Below are 19,910 nucleotides of genomic sequence, written 5' to 3' on the forward strand. Positions count from 1 at the left end.
AATAGATTCAGGTTAGGTGACTGATCTTGAGTCATGGCTAGCTTCTACATATCTGATGATAAAGCTGTCTCCTGTAGTGTTAACAAAGCAACAGTGTAGGCTGTAAGAAGAGTGAAGTAGTAGAACCACTTTCTCAAATCAAACAGGTAACTGTTGGCCTTCTTTCAAGAACTGTTACCCAAGGAGTTGGCAGTAAAATGGTGGGAGGTTCACAATTCAATTCTATTATTAACAAGAAGATATGTAACATTTCATGGGGGAGGGATATAATTATAAAAGAAGAAACTTGTTAATTTACTGCAAGTCTTAATGTTACTTGGAGTTGAAAGATTTTATTTATACAGATGATTATTCATGAATACATCATCTAATCCAACCCTGATGGCTGTCAACCCAACTTCTTCTAGAAGAGGCATCAAAATAAGCTAAAAAATAGAGAAAGTGGCACTAACAGTAAATCTGCATCATCAAGCTTTTACAAATGATTTGTTGTTTTAAAAAATAGAGTAGTTCAGTTCCATATGATTTAATATATTTTCAATAATTTTGAGAAGTTAAAGTGATTTGTTTAGACCTAGAAACAGTCTAAACAAAGAAAAATAATATCACTAGAATATAGCTTATATTTTCTTAAAATAGTTTATTTTACTATTTTGGATTAGATGGCAAAATAAACTAGTCTCCTCATCAGCACAGGATATAGAGTTACAAAGGTTAATTTTTAAAAAGTTACATTATCAATTAGCATAAATCTGTACCAAACAAGTTAAAGGAGATTTCAAAAGATGAGATATGATGTCTAAAGCTATTTTCTTCTCGAAATCAATTTTATTTTAGAAATAATACTAAATTTAAAAAGTGTTCAGCTTAATACTATTTAATAATTTAATTAATAATTACTTAATACTACTTAAATGAGCACTCAACTTGTTTATATGGTCTACCTTTCTTGACCACATGGTAACAAATTATTCTGTTCCAGACAGAAGCACCATTTAGAATTCCTTGCAATTACTTTAATTTAAACAAGGTAACTTAATAATAATAATAATAATAATAATAATAATAATTTATTAGATTTGTATGCCGCCCCTCTCCGAGTATTAACTACAGTTAATACTTTTTAAATTATTATTTAAGCCTGTTGGATGTTGCACAAAATATTTTGGCTGATCAATAAGAAACCATATTTCATGGTTACAGAAGGGAAGAGGTTTGGAAGAAGAATAACCACATAGAGCTAAACATAAACAAATTAGGTGCAATCTAGGTACAAGACATCTTTGATGTTGTGACAATGAGCAAAAGCAGATGATAGTTTCTCTTCATATTTTGCTTCTCAAAGATGGGCCGCAGGCCACAAGTAAAAACAGCATGTTTATTTCTATAGATCACTAATATAAATCAGCAGGCTTCTCAACTTCAGCAGTCCACTAGGAAGATTCCCTGGGAGCCTTAATGTGTGTACAGTGATCCCTCTATTATCGCGAGGGTTCCGTTCCAAGACCCCTCGCGATAATCGATTTTTCGCGATGTAGGGTTGCGGAAGTAAAAACACCATCTGCGCATGTGCGCCCTTTTTTTTCTATGGCCGCGCATGCGTAGATGGTGGAGTTTGCGTTCCCCGCCGCCCACGCAAAGGGGAAACCCCGATTCGGCTCCTCGCTGCTGCTGCGCTACCGAGCAGATCAGCTGCTGGGCGGCCGAAGGAACCTTCCCTGGGTCTTCCCCCTCTTGCTGGCGGGCGGGCGAGCAGCAGGCATCAGCGAGGAGCCGGGGTTTCCCCTTTGCGTGGGCGGCCGGGAAGACCCAGGTTGGGGGTTCGGGGGGGTGCTGGGAAGCCCCCCAGGCCGGCTGCTACCTTTTAAAACAGCCGCCCAACCCGAAGCCAAACCCGGAAGTGGGGTTTTTTTTAATTAATATTTTTTTTAAAATCGCGATATAGCGTTTCGCGAAGATCGAGATCGCGAAACTCGAGGGATCACTGTATACCCCTACATACATACACACATTTATATGTACATACACACATGCACACATATAAACACATGGATAAGAAATGATCCAATTTACTTTTGACACAACGAATCTATGAAAGCCTTTTCCTGCCAAGACTGCGCAATCCTGCCTACACTTGAAGGTTGCACTTATCATTTTTGGAATTTCACCCAAAACTAAAAATACAACACTTACTCTCTCTAGCTCAGACAGAGAAAGAAATGAAACTGAGCTCCACATTGTCTGAACAACTGATTCACTGAAACATATAGTATTTATGGTGTCTTAATTCCCGGGCAATCTTTACTTCAGTAGTATGTCCAAAGTGTAGTTCTATTTAACTCTCCAAAGGCCTAGTTCAGAATATTCACATTACACTCAATAATATAAAACTTTACATTCACATTACATTCAATAATATAAAACTCCTTCACATTACATTCAATAATATAAAACTCTTTAAGTTAGCATGTGAAGAGAATTAGAATATTCTTAACAAGATTCAAAAGACACTGTTATTTTATTTTTTGAAATATTTGGTTAACAGTATGCATTACAATTCTAAAGAAAGGGAAGAAGAGGATGAAAATGCACTAAAGTATAAGTATTGATGAAGATTAGTACAGGCAAAATAAAACCAACCTTCTTGCTTAACACAATGGCATCTTTCAGGCACCAAGACTTGATTTCCTAATCAGGAGATGGTATTTTTGTTTGATACAGAGCACAAACAAACAATCTTTGTTTGCAAAAGTACTTAAATCTGTTTTGGTGCAAGACAATTACTTAACTTCCCTTTCTATTAAGTTGGAGTAAAAAAAATGGTAAAAACATTTCCCTCCTCCTTATTAGTCTGTTATTCTTCATTCATCCTATTTCTCAAGTTGCAGCTCTTTTCCCCTCCAAAAAATGTGTGATTATGGGAGTTCAATTGCTTAATTAATATGCAAGCCATCACTCTCTTTCTAGGATACACTTTGCACTGTATCACCATTGCAAAGTAGAAGTGGAAGCTGATATTTTGGTTGGCCTGTGAACGCAAACAGAAACTTGCATTCATGGGGCTTTATTTTGTGCCTACCAGGCCTTACTATTTGCTTTTTCTTAAAGTTCCTTTTTCCTTATTCACTCCACAAGATGAATTCTAGCGTGGGGCCAGGCTGTTGGCTGACTCCCATCATTTAGCATTGGCATCCTTTGGTCTCAGAAAGACCATCATTATCCCCTGCTAATCATTCAAGTTTTATTCTCAGCTTCTGAGGGCAACAGCAAGATCAGGAAACCAGGAGGAGGAGAAGCTGCAGACCACACCACACATGCTGCATATTAAATGAAGGATTCTGTTGTAGTGCCAAGAAATGTATGCAAGCAATGCTCCCAGGAACTTCACAGGATATGGAGAGAGAGAGAGAGAAGAGGGACAGACAAGGGAATAGACTGGCCCCAATCTACATTACAACAATTTTTTAAAAAATATTGTTTTTATTTGTTGTAAGCCACCCAGAGTCCTTGAAGAGTTGGGCAGCATATAAATTAGATAGAATAGATAAATAGATAGATAGATAGGTAGGTAGGTAGGTAGGTAGGTAGGTAGAGAGAGAGAGAGAGACAGACAGACAGACAGACGGACAGACAGACCAGACCAGACCAGACCAGACAGATTACAACCACTGCTGATCTAGTACCATACTTTTTCTGATGCTCCTTGAACAATGAATGTTGATCAGAAGGCTCTGAATACTGTGAAAGAATTAGTAGAAAATTTCAGAAATAGAAATGATCTTAAGAGAGTCATTAAGCTGTGTGTCTATTTGCTGTCCCTATAGGTAGTATCCTCTTAATCTCACAGCTTTAGAATGTTTCTTATGTCCTTAGAAGATTTCTGGCATACTTCACCTTCTTCACCTGGAAGAAAGATAATTTAGGCCCATAAAAGAATATTTGTAGCTGAGGATTGAAATGAGGACTATTTTGGATAATGAAACATCTGGAAGAAAACAGCCAATCTTAGAGAGAATCAAGTACCCCTCGGATCATTTTTTATCACATGGCTATAAAATTACAGATGTGACAAAAATAAAAGTCCAGTAATTAAGCTAGTTTCCTTAAATTAAAAAAGTGTCTTATTATTACTGTAAAACAAGCTTCAAACCAGGACGAAACCAATACTAGGCATCATAAATGTTCCTAGGGTATTCGTAAACACATGCAGGTCTATATTCTTCTCTTTTATCTTCTCATTCAAGTAGCTGTAACTAAATGCCTGCAAATTAACAGCACAGGCTGACTTTTTTTCTACACCCATGACAGATTTTTCTTGTAGAGGGGCTGACACACCCCAGCACTTCATACAGAAACCTGGAGCAAACAGTGTGGAGAAGAAAATACATTTTGTCTATTTCATAAATGTTTGGAAAAATAGATTTAAAAGTCTCCAGTCCAGAGGAACTTTCAAAGTAAACTACTTTCAAAGCAAACTAGCAGTCAAACTGGCTGACCATATAATTGGACAGTTGAATGATTCCAAGCAAGCAAGTTTGGTCTAGAATTTGAGGAATGCATTCTTCTGCTAGAGGTGTGAGGAAGCATTTCATCCAGTAAGTATCAGATTTCTACATAATTTAATATTTTTTGACTGCATGCACACTATTTCAGTTCCAGATCTTTCAACACAGAACACTGTCTTGCAATAAAACTACCACCCGAAACACAAGAGGTTCAACAGGTTTCCAAAACATCTATATGAAGAGAGCTGAAGTAAGCTTTTGGCAGCTTCTGCACAGGGAGATTGGGAGAGCAGACTTATGCCAGAAACTTTGCCCATTTTATGATTACATTAATGTATCACATGCACACCTCAAAGGGGCAGAGTCTGAGGTTCAACAACAAGACTTTCATCATGTCAACAATAGTGGGAAGTTTCTGTAAATCCCAAGAAAGCTATTCTAACAAATAGGCTCCCTATTTGTTAGAATAGCTTTCTTGGGATTTACAGAAACTTCCCGCAAATAAAACAAAAATCTGCCACTCATAACATGATCCTAAGCCAAGTTATTGTTTAACAGCAAAGAATTAGCTGAAGAATTCATATTTTCCTTGTTTACATATAATGCAATGCCATCGTGTATGGAAAGATATATTATGCCACACCCAAAACAATGGTTTTACTGCTAAGCATTATGTGGAAAGCAGGTCACTCAGTGCATTCAAAATAGTATCTGGTTTGGGCAATAGGGAGCAAAATAGTACTAACAAAAATCTAATTGAATCTTTAGAGTCACTATAAGCAATAGCATTTAGACTTATATACTGCTCCTTAGTGTTTTTACAGCCCTCTCTAAGCGGTTTACAGAATCAACGTATTGTCCCCAACAATCTGGGTCCTCATTTTATCCACCTCGGAAGGATGGAAGGCTGAGTGGTGAGATTTGAACTACTGAATTACAGCTAGCAGTTAGCTGAAGTAGCATACAGTGCTGCACTCTAACCACTGCACCACCTCGGCTCTTACAGTATTGGGCACTGTCTGGACATGTTGCTTGGCGTTCACATTCCAAATAAAAACTGCAATATTAGGAGATTTTTCTTGAGAAAATAATTTTAGATTTAGTTCTAGTCTGGAAAGCCAAAAGGGTTCAATCCTATCATCCCATACTACTGTTTCGGTAGTCTCACAGTGTTGGTCTATATAAAGATCTCCTTAGTGCCACAACTCACTGCAGCTACTCACTTCATCAGTTCTTCATTTGGAAAATATAAGCTAGCCAAAAATCTGGGAATTATTAAATAATTAGCAGAAGCTAAAATTGTTTCATAGTGTTCCCTTACATGGAAAGAGGAAAAATTTGCTCAGCCAATTGTCTTTTCCACATGCACTGTTTAACAACTGCCACATGAACTTTGTTTTCTTCTACTACATGCTTTCCCAGAATCTTTCAAGAGTGTTATTTCACTTTTGCTGTTAGTCCCTACTGTCCAAATGATGGTAGTTGGATGCAAAGTAACATTGCAAGCTTTCTCTCCTCATCTATAGAATTTGTTATTCCCTTGTAAAATATGACAGAGCATTCATGCATTTATGAATAGGAGCAGTGGTTAGAATGCAGTACTGCAGGCTATTTTTTTTTTTTTTTTGAATGACTGACGTTCAGAAGTTCGATACTCACCAGCTCAGGTTGACTCAGCCTTCCATCATTCTTAGGTCAGTAAAATGAGGCTCCAGATTATTGGGGAAAATATGCTAACACTATCAACTGCTCAGAGATGGCTGTAAAGCATGGTGAAGCTGTATATAAATCTAAGTGCTTTTGCCATTTACAAGGGCTTGCTGTCTGCATGGTGTATCAACCAGAAGCTGTGTTTTTCTGCCATTATGTTACTCTAGGAATGCTGCATAAATGCATACAACATTATGTCACATTGGCAACCAGGCTGAACCTTTGGTGTCTCCAGTTTAAAAAGGAACAGACATAAATGAGATTCTGGAAAATGCTACCAAACAGCATATAGGCTGAATGTCTCTGTGACAGAAGGGTACCTTCATCTTTAGCCAAAACTTTTTGTCATAAGCAGGTGGAAGTTATGTGGAATAACAAGTTTCTCCAGACTGATAACTTTTTCTAAGATTCACCATATCTGACTCAATGTTTACTGCAGTTGATCTGAGCTATCCTCAAGCCTCAAAAAAAGAAAAAAAAACCTTAGAAGTTTTAAAAGCAGAGATGAAACATTTATAAAAGTGACAGACTGGGTTTTTTTTTAAAACCTTTCCCTGTGAGTGGAAGTGGGGAGAATGATTGAAAAAGCTGAAGTTTATGCAGGCGCTCCTTTGTAACCATGAAAAATGTTTTTAAAAGAAAACACTTCTCTCTAAAATGAATCATCTGTAACTTGGCAGAAAACACTGCCATTTGGATTTTTCAACAGCATGAATTTTTCCTTAAAACTTTCCTCTTTCTTCTCTGTCTAAAGTTTCATATCTGTAGACAATATAGCAGGAACAATTTCTTCTACTAGAAACACCAAAGCAACTTTCAGAGATTGTGTAAAACCATCGTTCGCTGATACAGTTGGCAGAGTTCAACATACCTCGCCAAGCCATGCTTTACAACCCAAAATGACTAGGTTCAAACTGTCACTAAGCCTAAATCAAACAATCTCTAATTGCACAACTATGAAACCAAACTGAAGGGTGTTTATAACAGAGTACAGAGGTGCATCATTAGGAGCAAATGCTGCCAGGTTTACCATTTTGTTTAGCAGACTGTCTTTTCCATAACAGTATCAGGGCACATAGTGTTTAACACTAGAATGCAAGCAGGGGTGAGTTCCACTTGCCTTCACCACCAGTTTGTATCACAATGTTTTCGTGCACACGCTTGCTCCCCTCACACACCGCATCCCTTTGTGCAGTTTCACTTCCGCACATGCTTGGAAAGTAGATTCAGCCCGAAACACAGCTTAGGAGCTGCTCAGCTGTGCTTCGGGTGGAGAAACCCAGGGGTGGGCGGGTGGGTTTTTTTCCAAGCAGAGGGCGAGGAGAAGTCATCAGAACACAGATAATTTCACTGAAAATTCCCCCCAAAGAAAAATGGCAGCACACACAGACCAGCACTGACCAAACCGGATCCATGACATCATCTTCATATCACCAGTGGGTCGCTAACGGCCCACTGGATGATCTGGTCCGAACCGGGAAGAACCGACCCCTGCATGCAAGCCAAATGAAGCCCATGCAAAAAGACGACAACAAACAATAGTTTGAAGCCAGGTGGAACATATGAAGGGAAAGGGGATACAAATAGCACAAATGCATTACATTTTGAATTTTAACACCATTTTGATGCATCTATCTCCATCTACTTCCAATAATTTCTGACTATCCTGTACCATCAGACTAACTTGGTATTACCAAGGGGGTGCTATGACAATTCTCCCCAGACAATTCACCATGGCCAACTCGCCACAGTCAACTTACTGCCATGGCCAACTCGCCATGGGACAATTCGCTGTGGGACAAGAGTTACACTAATATCAAAGAAAGGCTGAAAAAGAGGGGGCAGAATGTTAGCTGTGATTAATTGTCCTGCAGCAAGTTGGCCATGATGAGTTAGCTGTGGCAAATCGGTGCTCCAGGTCCTATCTAACAAACTATTATTTTTTTGTTAAGAGAGACCAAGAAATCAACATCCTTGGTTTCAGCACCCTCCCAAAAATCTCTTAAGGCTCCTAGCCTGTATATGTTCTAACAGTCCTTAAAAGCATAGTTTTTCCTACAGACATGCGTGGGTGGTAGGATTCTTACGCGAATATTGTTAGGTTTTATTTTTTTATTGCTCTGTCTGGATGTTATTGTGTTTTCTTCTTTGTATTATTTTTTTGCATTTTTAAAAAATGTTCTGTGCTACTCAGAATCACTGGAATCCAGCACTGTTATACTATACATAGCTGGGTAAACATACAAACCAGATTTTTAAATGGAGGAATATATCTCATTACTTAAAATGTATACCCTTTACCCCAATGGTCTCAGCTGCTGACTGAAGTCAGAGAGCTGCGTGCACAGGAAATGTTTGTGAGTGTTACAAGGCATAGCTTTGGCTGGTCTTCAGAGGGCACGGTACACAATAGTCACAGAAACAGCCAAAGTCAGCTTGAGATCTGACCCTAAAGAGCTGAAATTATCTCTCCTTTCGTACCTCAGTTGGCTTTTCCATGTAGCAGAAGTTAGATACACACCAACCCTAAAATCACAGTAATAACAGAGGAAGGAGGGGGGGGGGAAGTTGGCAGGAATCCTAAATTTTGCGAAATACAGTTCACATCATAGGCCAGCTATTCCCAGCCCTTGAGACAACAACTGTGCTGAGACGACAAATTCCCAGAGTAATCAAAGTCGTTGTTTAAGTCAGCATGACAACTCTAGCCTCAATGTATCTGGAGGGCACTGCATTGGCTTAAGAGCAGAGGCCTCTTCAGAATACAGAGTACACAGCTTGACCTACCATAGTCTACTACCTCTACGAGAAAAACAAGTGGAACATAAAAAATTAAGGTAAATTACTTGAGACCAAAATAGAAACCTGTGGCTGAAGATTTTATGCAACACTGATTTCCCCCACTCACACTGGCAAGTATCCAAAATCTTCAGACTCGGGATGCCTTAACTTCAAGAAATCTCACCATGCAGACCAGCAAAAGTTTAATGTAATTTCAGGTGGGAGAGAAGGAGTAGTAGTTCCTAAACCATGCTTGATTCACGGTTTGCATAACCATGGTTTGTTGAATAGACCACATAGATATCTGGATTCACACTTTACATTAAGTCACAATGTTTATAACCACAGCAGCCGAGTACACCCATCACAGTATTTTTATTTGAAACCAAATAAATGCTGTTTGGACCTTGCCAGTCTTTTAATCTGAACCAGCACTGTTTTCAGGTAACCAAGAACATATATTTGTCATCCTCAAATGTCCAGTACCCACAACACTGGTCTGTCAAACTCCTGCCTATTCCTCAATCCTTGATTGCAATTAAAAGTCAATAATTTAGTATTAAGATTTCCTAAGTATCACTACATCTAGAACGGTATTTCTAAGCAGCAAAATCCTTTTCTGGGGGATAAGGGAACAGAGACTGAAGATTGGCAAGGAGAGGCAACATAAAAGCTAACAACGAAAAAAGAATAAAATCCTATAACTCACTTCTTAGTGCTGGGAGGAACAGGGAGGATTGGCTGCAATCCTTCTCTCATCTGAATTGAAATATCACTCAGTTGTCAAAGGCAGATGCAGAAGCCTTGGCAACAGGTACATGCAGGATGCCAGGATCTTAATAGTATGAATGCTGCCAAGTTCACCTGTGGCTTGTTTTCTTGGATTTTGATTTTTAATTCACAATTAATTAAAAAAAAACATCCCTTATGAATAATGCAGACCTTGTTACAACTGAATGTAAAGTGTAAGATGTATAAGCAGGAACTGGAAGCATTGATATACATTTTTTCCAAGCTGCTATAGATCAGGGGTCTCCAACCTTGACAACTTTAAGACTTGTGGACTTCAACTCCCAGAATTCCTCAGTCAGTTGAAGTCCACAAGTCTTAAAGTTGCCAAGGTTGGAGACCCCTGCTATAGATGGTCTTGTTCAACACATGTGTAAGATGAGAGAATATTACAGCAAATTTATCTGGGTGCATAACTTCATTATATTTTAATGTTCACGTTGGAAAGATTAACATTTACTTAATGTAATAGCAATTCTGCCCAACTAGCAGTTTGAAAGCACACAAATGCAAGTAGATTAATAGGTACCACTTTGGTGGGAAGGTAACAGAGTTCCGTTTACCTTTGGCATATAGCCATGCTGGCCACATAACCATGGGAATTGCCTTCAGACAATGTTGGATCCCTTGGCCAAGAAACATAGATGAGCACCACGCCCTAGAGTTTGACACAACTGACAGTGATACCTTTACCTTTTAATACATCCAGCCCTGTGGAAGGTGGGTTTTGTTTTGTTTCTTAGCAATTTGAAGCCAGTGTTGACTGCTGGCAATTGCCTGGATTAGTCCCTGCCATTTTCTTGGCAAGGTTTTTTCAGAAAATGGTTGCCTCTTTCCTAGGGCTGAGAGAGGGGAGTGGACTGGCCCAAGGTCAACTAGTTGGCTTTGTACCTAAGGCAAGACTAGAACCCAAGGTGTCCCAGTTTGTAGTTTGATGCCCTAGCCCAGGGGTAGGCAAACTTGGCTTTTCTATGATTTGTGGACTTCAACTCCCAGAAATCCTGAGCCAATCATGCTAGCTCAGGAATTCTGGGAGTTGAAGTCCACATCATAGAAGAGCCAACTTTGCCTACCCTGCCACAGCCTATCAAACTAGTTCGTGAAAGAATATGGATATTTTTGCTCTATTTTGATATGTCGCAGTTTCAACAAACTGCAACTCAAGTCAGTCTGAGAAAGATTCTAGCTTTTGGATATTAGATCAGCTAAAGCTTACATTTCACATAACTGCAGTGTTATTTATCATCCTTATGCTATTTTGTTTAAAATGCTGCCGTTGCGGCATAGACTGCTGCAATATGTAGATCTACTTCTTCCATCAGAATTTATATTTTACACCAAAACTGAGAGGTCCATTTAGGTAGGATATTATTTGCAGTTTGGTTAGGTCACAATATCAAGAACTAATTTCTGGATTTACTGTACACTGCACGAAATAAACATTTTCTTACTCATTTGAAATATTCAGATTGCTACAGAGAACACTACATGCATATACAGTGATACCTCATCTTACAAACGCCTCGTCATACAAACTTTTCGAGATACAAACCCGGGGTTTAAGATTTTTTTGCCTCTTCTTCCAAACTATTTTCACCTTACAAACCCACTGCCGCCGATGGGATGCCCCGCCTCCGGACTTCCATTGTAAGCGAAGCACCTGTTTTTGCGCTGCTGGGATTCCCCTGAGGCTCCCCTCCATGGGAAACCCCACCTCGTGACTTCTGTGTTTTTGTGATGCTGCAGAGAAATCCCAGCAGGGGAATCCCAGCAATGCAAAAACGGGTGTTTCGCTGGTAACGGAAGTCCGGAGGTGGGGTTCCCCAGCGAAGGGAGCATCAGTGAAATCGCAGCATCACAAAAACACAGAGGTCCGGAGGTGGGATTTCGAGGACTTCGGTGTTTTTGCGATGCTGCGATTTCACTGATGCTCCCTTCGCTGGGAAACCCCACCTCCAGACTTCCGTTGCCAACAAAGTGCTCGTTTTTGCGATGCTGGGATTCCCCTGCAGCATCGCAAAAACACAGAAGTCAGGAGGTTGGTTTTCCCATGGAGGGGAGCCTCAGGGGAATTCCAGCAGCGCAAAAATGGGCGCTTTGGCTGGCAAAAGGGGTGAATTTTGGGCTTGCACGCATTAATCGCTTTTCCATTGATTCCTGTGGGAAACATTGTTTCGTCTTACAAACTTTTCACCTTAAGAACCTCGTCCCGGAACCAATTAAGTTTGTAAGACAAGGTATCACTGTACATTAATTAAGTATCTGATTGTAACACAAACTTGTCCAGCATGTCTGTTAACATTAAAATTCCTCATCTATCTTTTTTGGCAAGATGATGCTACTATAGAAGCTGTAGTACCAACATAACTGTTGCCCTGTGGAAGGACCCACAGGGTAACAACTATCCTATGGTATATCTGAAATGCTCAAGAAAAACAAAGATTTATTTCCCTTCCTGATGAAGCAGACCTATTTCTATAGCGATTGGTTTTCGTTTAAGAACTGCCTCTGACTCACCATTTTATATCGGCTGTACATAATTTGAAGGATTACAAACCAACCTCTCTGGAATGGGTCAGCTGAGAATGCTTATATTTTTATGAGGTTTTGTAGAAAGCTAGTTTCTGCCTTGCATGTTAATGAGCCCTTTGCATGTACAGTTTCAGAAAATTACTTGTTTTCTTTTGAACCTTCCAAGCTTGGCCTAAGTCCATCCATAAAATTGCAAGCCATTAGTTCCTGAAGTTTCCATTTCAGTGTTATGCCTCTTTGGCACATCGGTGTGCCCAGCCAAGAATCATCCAAGACTACAACAGCAACAAAACAAAAAGCAAAAAGTTCAAGCCACCCTTATACTCATGGCATACAATTCAGTTCTTGGCCACTATAATCTGAGACGTTTTTTGTTCAGAAAATGTAAATGCACCCACAAATCAAATCCATTGTAAAAGATTAAATGGAAGAGATAAAACAGTTTAGCTAGTACGTTCAAGAGTTACCAAATGAAAACATGTAATTTGTATGTGGTGATCCAAATCTACAAGGAAAAAATACTATTTCCACTGAAGCATATAAATTCTAGGCAAGGATGCTTTACTTCTTCAAGGCACAATTCTCTATATTAAAGTATTTTGAGAGCATCCACACCCATCATCTAGGTTGCTATCATTTACTAGATTTATACCCCATGTTTCTCCAGGATTTCAAGTCAGCCTACAAGGCCTTTCGTTTCATTTTATCCCAACAACAATCCTGTGAGGTAAGTTGGTCTGAAGAACAATGTCAGGGCCAAAAAACCCCAATGAGCTTCCATACATAAAGGCAAACTTGAACTAGAATTCAATACCAAATCCAATACCTTAACCACTATACCCCATTAACTGACCTGTACTCCACAGGATGAAAACAGCAGGGGAAATAACAGATTTTATAGCTAAGACAAGTTACATTTTAGGAAATAAATCCTAATTTCTTAACAGCATCTGCCAAGTCTTCTCATTCCTTGCAGAAGAACTTACTTACTTACTTATTTAGACTTCTATGCTGCCCAATTCCAAAGGACTCAGGTATTCCAGGCCTGTTCTGTTTTTCTATTTGCAAAAATTTCAATTTCATCCTAGATTTTAAACATAACAAGATACTCTCCTAAAGCAACTTGAAAAAGATCCGCAGCTACATCAACACTATGACATCCTTTCCCGAGCTACACTTACATAGGATTATAATCCATTAAGAACCTAATCACCAATATTTTGCTCAAGATGGATCAGGAAAATCTTAGAGGTGACTCAAATTGGGTCAGGAGAACAATCATATTTGACTACAAAATGTACCAATTCATACAACTGTTTTCCCAAATTAACTTAATTGGTTTATCACCCTAAACCAGAGGTCCCCAACCTTTTTAGCACCAGGGACCGGCTTTAAGTTAGACGAGTTTTCTACGGCCCGGTGGGGGGGGGCTTTGGTCATATGGGGGTGGGGTTATGGAGGGGTGGAGCTTAGTGACGCAGCCCTCCACACTTCTCCACAGGGCAGGGAGAATGAGGAGGCTCCTTTGGCGGCTGGGGGCTGCCTGGCTTTGTGATTTTGACTGGGGGGGGAACTTAGGAAGGTCCTACTTCTCCCCCCCCAGCCAAAAACTCAAAGCCTATCTGCTCCAGAAACTTGGCGATCGCGCCCCACCGCCGCCGCCTCCTCCGTTTCCCCCAACGGCAAGCAATCTAAACGCGGGAAGGGCATTCCGGCGCTTCCCTTCAGCCTCAGAAGCCCCCTCGATGCTGGAGGGATGGTTATGAGGGGAGCGAGCGAGGAGAAGAAGACGTCCCACTCATCGCTCCTGAGGGAACGGGCGAGGGCGTCGGAGACCCAAAGCCCATCCTGTGTGGAGGGAGACGGAGCCAAGCGGGGCCACCCGGAGACATTTTCCCGTCTTCTTCTCCTCGCTCGCTCCCCTCACAGCCAGCAGCCCCGCTCGCGGGGGGATGCCCGTTCGTAGCTACCAGCCCGCCAAGCGTCGAGGGGGCTTCCGAGGCTGAAGGGAAGAGCCGGAATGCCCTTCCCGGGTTTAGATTGCTTGCTGTTGGGGAAAACGGAGGAGGCGGCGGTTCTTTTCTCCTCGCTCCAGAAAGTAGGCGATCGCGCCCCACCACCGCCGCCGCCTCCTCCGTTTTCCCCAACAGCAAGCAATCTAAACCCGGGAAGGGCATTCCGGCTCTTCCCTTCAGCCTCGGAAGCCCCCTCGACGCTTGGCGGGCTGGTAGCTACGAACGGGCATCCCCCCGCGAGCGGGGCTGCTGGCTATGAGGGGAGCGAGCGAGGAGAAGAAGACGGGAAAAGGTCTCCGGGTGGCCCCGCTTGGCTCCCTCTTCCTCCACGCAGGATGGGCTTTGGGTCTCCGACGCCCTCGCCCGTTCCCTCAGGAGCGATGAGTGGGACGTCTTCTTCTCCTCGCTCGCTCCCCTCATAACCATCCCTCCAGCATCGAGGGGGCTTCCGAGGCTGAAGGGAAGAGCCGGAATGCCCTTCCCGGGTTTAGATTGCTTGCTGTTGGGGAAAACGGAGGAGGCGGCAGTTCTTTTCTCCTCGCTCCAGAAAGTAGGCGATCGCGCCCCACCGCCGCCGCCGCCTCCTCCGTTTTCCCCAACAGCAAGCAATCTAAACCCGGGAAGGGCATTCCGGCTCTTCCCTTCAGCCTCGGAAGCCCCCTCGACGCTGGAGGGATGGTTATGAGGGGAGCGAGCAAGGAGAAGAAGACGTCCCACTCATCGCTCCTGAGGGAACGGGCGAGGGCGTCGGAGACCCAAAGCCCATCCTGCGTGGAGGAAGACGGAGCCAAGCGGGGCCACCCGGAGACCTTTTCCCGTCTTCTTCTCCTCGCTCGCTCCCCTCACAGCCAGCAGCCCCGCTCGCGGGGGGATGCCCGTTCGTAGCTACCAGCCCGCCAAGCGTCGAGGGGGCTTCCGAGGCTGAAGGGAAGAGCCGGAATGCCCTTCCCGGGTTTAGATTGCTTGCTGTTGGGGAAAACGGAGGAGGCGGCGGTTCTTTTCTCCTCGCTCCAGAAAGTAGGCGATCGCGCCCCACCGCCGCCGCCGCCTCCTCCGTTTCCCCCAACAGCAAGCAATCTAAACCCGGGAAGGGCATTCCGGCTCTTCCCTTCAGCCTCGGAAGCCCCCTCGACGCTTGGCGGGCTGGTAGCTACGAACGGGCATCCCCCCGCGAGCGGGGCTGCTGGCTATGAGGGGAGCGAGCGAGGAGAAGAAGACGGGAAAAGGTCTCCGGGTGGCCCCGCTTGGCTCCGTCTTCCTCCACATGGGCTTTGGGTCTCCGACGCCGCGGACCGGCTGGAAAACCCCAACGGCCCGGTCCCGGTCCGCGGACCGGCGGTTGGGGACCTCTGCCCTAAACAAATGAAACTTCACTTGAAAAAGCTGCCTTTATAAACCACTCCTTCAATTGTTGTTGATAAATAATGATCATAACAAAGTTCTGACCTAGAGACCAATCAGAATAGTGCTGCTGTTGCATTATAATTGTCCTAAAAAGCCCCTTACAAATCTCTATATGAGTCCCAATTTGGAGATCGGTAGGGTGGATTTCTGGAGGCTGTTGATTCCAAAGAGTCGGAGCCACCACAGAGAAGGCTCTTCCTCATCTGACATTGTTTGTCGAACAGGACCTGGACCTCAACTTTTCACCTCCTTTCCAAATATCCTCAATCTCCCAACAGCCAACTATTATGGAAATTGTGTCTTATGAACTTTCAACCTGGAACCATTACAATCAGCCAACAATTTGAACATTGACTGCATTTACCAACTTTATGACAAAATAACACACTCACTCTTTCCACATACATATACACCTTCCGGCAGGCCCAAGCATACAGGACGGCAAACGCTTAATCGTATGGGTGCGCCTTTATCCTGAAAGAAAAAGAGGCAACTGGGGAAATGATCTATTCTAATTGTTACTCCTCTCTCTTCCTCCACCCTCCCCCCAAAAAGGAGGTTGAAAGAGAAAGCAAGAGCAAGACCTTTCATCAAACCTTGGAATTTCCTTGCCCAGTCAGTTTCCCAAGAGCCTCCAGTTTTCTGAAGATAAACAAAGCAAAAAAGTAAAAGGCCACTAGATGGCAGCAAATAGTTGGCAACAAATCAGTAGAAGCTGTTCAGAATGTTGCAGGCCTAATATGGCAGATCTAGTGTGGAGCCAAGAAGCCAACAGTCTCTGTTGTACACTCGATTTGCTTTATTCTGGGCAGTGTAGCATGTAGATTTGACCCTCCAGATTCATTTTCTCATTCATTACTTCTTACTCCAAATACTTAGAACTTCCTGCCACATGGCAGTTGTTTTACGTATTAAACCATCCTTTATTTTAACTATAATGTATTGAATATACAATAACACGTTTATTGGTACACAAACCATTAAGCCTCCCATAAAAAAATCCCCACTAAACTAACTATTTTAGCATATGGGAATTGTATCTCACAGTGGTCACATGTTGTGCAAAACTCTAAGGAGAATGCTTACTTTTGATTTAATTTTTAATTTTTAATTTAATTAAATTTAAATTAAAAGCACAGTTTTGAAATCTTGTTCTCTGGTTTATGAATTGGAAACTTCGGTGAATCAAGCGATCTTGATTTAGCTTCTGTGAACCTGGCAGGCAACAAAACACAAAAGATTGGCTGCTAAATAAACAACTGTTTTCTCACTGGTAGAAGAACTCCAAGGTCCTTTCTAACATTATCTTGTCTTCTACGATAGCAGAAGAGATTCTACCCCAGCAGTCCCAATCTTTCCTATTGTATTATTCAAAGTGATAGGATAGGGAGCAGAACAGCTGTTCTTCCAAAAAGAGAGCTGTCACATCAAAACATTTGCTCAGTCTTTATGAGATTCTCTGACCTTCTCAGTAGCTCTTGAGGAAGCAATACTGTAGTACCCATTGTTCAGCAATTGCTTACCTCACTTTCCCTCGCCCATTCTTCTCCCAATGCAGTGCTTTCCAAGTATGCTGCACTAAAACTCCCATCCTCCCTGTTGAGTGATGGGTAATTAGTACCTGACACAACACCCGGTTACCAAGTTGGGAAAACTGGAATATCTGCATGCTCAGTCTTTCTCTTTAGACAAGGAAGTAAAAAAAGCTTAGCAGAAAATGACGGAAAATAAGTAATAGGTTGCTTAGTTGCTCACTCTCCCACCATGTTAAGCTGAGCATTCTACCTGATGACTCACCTTTTCAAGGGATAATAAGAAGGGCTGGACGATTTGAGCTTAGCACCCAGTTCCAAGAAGCCAGGTGGATACTTCTGTGATGACCTGGCTTCTAATATGCCCTGCCTAGAGAGAGTATAAGCAAGATGAGATGGCTACGGAATGCCAAAATCATTCTCCGTACTGAGATGCCCCAGAGAGTGAGCAAGCAAACACAACTATCTGTTGTTTGCTTCTCTTTTTGCTCAGCCAAGAGTAGAGAGAGAAACCTGGGAATTTCCAGCCTTGGGCAGAGGGAAGCTCCCTGCCCTTCTCAGCTGGCAGTAAAAAGGAGCACCTTGTTCTTTATTAGTGATTTGCTTCTCACTCCCAATCAGCTGTTTTTGCCTTCAGAAGGAGGGTGTGAAGCTCAAAAGTCTATTTGAAATATGACAGCCTCAAACCTGACTCGGTTTGCTTTCCATTCACAGCTGGAGAAAGCAACAGGCCAACACTTGGGCTTCAGCAATTTGTTCAAATAGCAAAGAGTGTTTGGTTGGGGGGTGCTTGCTGACAGCCACTGAACCCACTCCCTTCTTACACCCTGAGTAACAGCCAGGCAGCTTCCAAAGGCTATCGCTAGTCAAGGAAGAGGCTTGGTGTAAAAGGAACCCACGGCAGGAGGGAGTTCCCCACCAAGCCCTTCTTCAAACTGTTCACCTGGAAAACCCCTTCGTTTCTCAAGTGGAACCATTTCCCAGCAATGCCCCTCATGCCAGAAACAGTCTTCACCCACCGAACTTCTGCTTGTGGTTAAAAGGAGGACCCAGATTGTTGGGGGCAATGTGCTTACTCTCTGTAAAACGCTTAGAGAGGGCGGTAAAGCAGTATATAAGGCTAAACGCTATTGCTTTGCCACTATTGTCCAGAGAAGCAGAAACAGGACCAAAACGACACAGCCTGAAAACTATTCCCGGGTGGAGGGGGGCATTTTTCTCTTTCTCCTGCCTCCTTCCCTGAAGAACAAGTCCATTGCCCTCCCCAATAAATAAGAAACAATCGAGCTCGGGAATAGGCAAAAGGACCGAGAGAGACCCGAGAAGAGGCCTCAGGATTTATTTTTTTTAATTAGTTGTCAAGCTGGCTCTCCAAAGTGGAGACGTGGCCCTTCTGCCCCTCCTCTCTCTCTCTCTCTCATTCCCAGACCCTTCGGAACATAAATCATTGCCCTTACACGCAATCTTTGAATGCCTTCAGCGCGCAGCAATAAAAAGGGGGGGAGGCTCTGCTCAGGGGGCGGGGGGGGGGGAGAAAACCCAATGTCATGTGAGATTGCTCTGACACGAGTTCTAGTCAAAAGGGGGGGGTTAACAGAGGGAAGACGTGCGTAAAAAGGCAAAAGCGACGGAAGGCAGAGGAACGTGAAGGGGAGAGTCTCCCTCAGTCCACCCGCCCCCCTCCCACAGCCCCCAAAGGAAGCAGCGTCGGCGCCCGCCAAGAGCAGGAAAGCCCCTCACTTAACGGTCCCACTCCGTTCTCGCTCCCCCCCCTCCGCGCGCTTCACCCGCCAAATGCATGAAGTCCCGCAATCCCGCAGCCCAGGGTCGCCCTCCATTCAAGGGGGCAGCGACGACGCCCGGCGTTACCTGAGACGGAAGCCCAAATGGAAGCGCCCTGGCTACTAAACCTCGCGGGCTCAGGAAACAACGCTAGTTTGAGGCGGCTTCGGCTCCGGTTCTCGACCCCAGCTGCTTTCAGTCCGCTCGGGAGAAGGAGGAGGAGGCGGCGGCAAGGGCCAACCTCTGGGGCAGCCCAGAGACGCCTTTCGCGTTTTAACCCTCGCTTGCCCGAAAGCGAAGGCAGCCCGGCAACTCCGCTCGTAACCTGGAGGCGGGGGGTGGGTTGGGGTTGAAGGACACGCCTTATTTTTTTCCACGACGGCTTGAAAATGCTGCAGAGCTGCCAATACCGGCGGGACCTCCGTTCTTTTTGCCTTCTTCCTTTGAACCCAACGGATTGTTCCAGGATTTGCTCGCGGCTACGTTTCCGCTTCTGTGTTTTTTGACACACACCCCGGCTCGCGTGGATATTTCGGGATAAGCCTATTTGCTCCAACGCTCCCCCCCCCCCCCCCGCGGGCCTCGTGGTCGCACCTCCAGCGCGTGCAAAATAAACCGTGATTTCAGGGTTTCCCAAGCTTGGCCACTTGAAGCTATTTGGACTTCAACTCCCAGAATTCCCCAGCCAGAGAATGCTGGCTGGGGAATTCTGGGAGTTGAAGTCCAAATAGCTTCAAGTGGCCAAGCTTGGGAAACACTGGGCTAGATGACATTCTTGCTCTCGTGGATTTTTCCAGGCTTATGTGATCCAGATTCACCCATCCGTGAATCTGGGTTAGTGGCTTAGCGAAACAACAGGG

General features: G+C 43.4%; 1 protein-coding gene across 4 annotated transcripts in view; it reads right to left on the reverse strand.

Moving 5' to 3' along the window:
* CD82 (CD82 molecule) overlaps positions 1-19,695 on the reverse strand; it is an 86,415-nt gene extending 66,720 nt beyond the window's left edge. The window contains exons 1-3 of one of the 4 annotated variants that reach the window (XM_070760616.1): positions 19,138-19,226; positions 17,534-17,638; positions 16,321-16,378 (exon numbers count right to left, since the gene is read on the reverse strand). The gene's annotated coding sequence lies outside the window, so the exon portion shown is untranslated. Of the gene's footprint in view, positions 1-16,320; positions 16,379-17,259; positions 17,333-17,533; positions 17,639-19,137 lie in introns of those variants that run through there. The other 3 variants (XM_070760611.1, XM_070760625.1, XM_070760600.1) reach the window with 3 other exon arrangements.
* Positions 19,696-19,910: the final 215 nt, after the last annotated feature.

Source organism: Erythrolamprus reginae, chromosome 1 (genome assembly GCF_031021105.1).
Source record: "Erythrolamprus reginae isolate rEryReg1 chromosome 1, rEryReg1.hap1, whole genome shotgun sequence".
NCBI lineage: Eukaryota > Metazoa > Chordata > Lepidosauria > Squamata > Dipsadidae > Erythrolamprus > Erythrolamprus reginae.